The sequence below is a fragment of the Oryctolagus cuniculus genome, chromosome X (assembly GCF_964237555.1).
Source record: "Oryctolagus cuniculus chromosome X, mOryCun1.1, whole genome shotgun sequence".
NCBI lineage: Eukaryota > Metazoa > Chordata > Mammalia > Lagomorpha > Leporidae > Oryctolagus > Oryctolagus cuniculus.
In genome coordinates this window covers 57,028,875-57,031,491 of record NC_091453.1, presented here as the reverse complement: position 1 = coordinate 57,031,491, position 2,617 = coordinate 57,028,875, and the positions used below count along the sequence as shown (strand labels likewise).

The 2,617-nt window shown below is 44.0% G+C and overlaps 1 pseudogene; it reads right to left on the bottom strand.

The window, feature by feature from the left end:
- Positions 1-1,037: 1,037 nt before the first annotated feature.
- Positions 1,038-1,931, bottom strand: LOC100338846 (elongation factor 1-alpha 1-like; annotated as a pseudogene).
- Between the last annotated feature and the right edge of the window lie 686 nt (positions 1,932-2,617).

The following is a 2,617-nucleotide window of genomic DNA, read 5'->3' as shown; positions in this document are numbered from 1 at the left end:
GATGCCCATGTTCCACATTACAGTGCTTGGATTTCATACCTGCCTTGGCCTCTGGTTCCTAATTCTAGGTTCCTGCTAATGCAGATGCTGGGAGGCAACGGTGACTGTTCAAGTAAACAGGTTCTTTCCACACATGCAGAGACCTTGATCGAGTTCCTGGCTTCTAGCTTCATCCCAGCCATAGTCCCAGCTATTGTAATCATTTGGGGAGTAAACCAGCATATGAGAAGATGACATTTCCTTCTCTCTCTCTCTCCCCTTCCCTCCCTCCTTCCCTCCCTTCTCTCTAGCTTTCTCTCGTTCTGTGTCTCTCTGCTTCTCAAATCTTAAAAATATTTAAAGTTCATGGGACAGGCATTTGGCCTAATAGTTAAGATCCCATTTAAAATTCCTGCATCCTATTTTGGAGTTCCTGGGTTCAAATCTAGATCCATCACCAAATCTAGCTTCCTGATAATGCATACTCTAGGAGGCAGCAGGTGATGACTCCCTGCCACCCACATGGGAGACCTGGGTTCAGTTCTGGGCTCCTGGGTTTTGCCTGGCCCACTCCTGGCTATCATGCATATTTGGGTAGTGAACCAGTGCATTAGAGATCTTTTTCTGTCTCTGTTTCTTTCTTTCCTTTATATAAAAATGAAAATAAATAAGCAAACATTTAGACTAAACAGAAGCTTGCTTGGATACAATAAAAGGTTGACATCCATGTGTAACTTTTTCTCTTTTGTTTTTCTCATTAAGGTTTATTTTATTGCGTTTCACAATTCTGTGGTAGATTTTTGGTTAAGTTTAAGTTTTTTTTCCATTAAAAAGTAGTGATTTTAGAAACTGATAACAAAAATTTCCATATTATATGTACACATAGATACACGCACAAAAAATGATCCACAAAACGTTCTCCTTTCGGAAAATTTTATGCAGCATTGTTATCATTAACTGGTCTTTTACTATTAAAACTTCAATGGGCAACTGAGACAGCAGTTCTGAGACCTTCCTTCTATCAGAGTAAGACTTGGGTGGCAGGTGTTGGATAATCCTCATTTAGCTTTCTGGGCAGACTTGGTGACCTTGCCAGCTCCAGCAGCTTTCTTAACCACTGCTTTTGATGACACTCACAGCAACTGTCTCATATTGCAAACAGCAACACGACCCAGAGGAGGAGAATCAAAGAAGCTCTTAACATGCATTGGCTTGCCAGGAACCTCACTAATTATGGTTGCATCAACAGATTACAAGAATTTAAGGCCAGCTTCTAACAAAAGGACAATCAATAGTTTTTCAGTTCACCAAACTTGCAAGCAATGTGATCTGTGTGACAGTTGCCTATTGGGGCCTGGCCAGCACTGATTTCGACTGGATGGTTCAGCTTAATCACCTGAGCAGTGGAGCCAGCAGCGTCTATTGATGAGTCATTTTTGCTGTCACCAGCAGTGCTACCACGAATCTTTGACATACATGTTCTTGCCTTTGAAATCCACGCTGTCCCCAGGAAGAGCTTCACTCAGTGCTTCGTGGTACATTTCAACAGACTTCACTTGTGATATTACTGGAGCAAAGGTTACCACGATGTCAGGTTTCAGAAGGCCAGTCTCCACCCAGCCCACAGGAAGAGTAGCAACACCACCAATTGTGTGAACATCCTGTAAAGGGAGACACAAAGGCTTGTCTATTAGTTGAGCTGGTGAGAGGATGCAATACAGGGCTTCAAGCACTGTGGTTCCTCTGGCATGGCCATCTTTGTGGGTGACTTTCCATCCCTTGTGCCAAGGCATATTAGCACTTGGCTCCAGCATGTGATCACAATTCCAGCCAGAAATTGGCAGAAATGCTACAGTGTTGGGGTTGTAGCCAGTTCTCTTAATGTAGGTGCTGATTTTCTTAATGATTTCCTCATATCTCTTCTGGCTGTAGGGTGGTTTGGTGGAATCCATTTTGTTTACACTCAGTGTGTAAGCAAAAAGGGCTTGCTCGTGGGTTTGTCCATTCCTGGAGATTTCCTGCCTCGAATTCCTTGACACCAGCAGTGACAATCAGGACAGCACAGTCAGCCTGAGATATGTGCTTGTACTCATGTTTTTGATAAAGTCTGTATGACCTGGGGCATCAGTAATAGTCACATATGCTTGCTTGCTCAAATTTCCATGGCGAGATGGTGGGGATACTACCCTCACATTCAGCTTTTTTTTTTTTTAAGATTTATTTATTTATTTGAAAGAGGCAGACGCAGAGAGGGAGAGAAGATGAAGATCTTCCACCTGCTGGTTTACTCCCCAGATGGCCGCAATGGCCAGGGCTGAGCCGATCTGAAACCAGGAGCCAGGAACTTCTTCTGGGTCTCCCACATGGGTGCAGGGGTCCAAGCACTTGGGTCATTTTCTACCGATTTCCCAGGCTATAGTGGAGAGCTGGATCAGAAAAGCAGCAGTCGGGATTCGAACCGGTGCTCATATGGGATGCTGGCACCAGAGGCGGTGGCTTTACCCACTATGCCACAGCACCCGCCCTCATATTCAGTTTTTTACTTTATCCTAGACCCAGGCATAGTTGAAGGAGCCCTTTTCCACCTCAGCAACTTCCTCAAACTTCTCAATATTTCTTTTTTTGATGCCATCACATT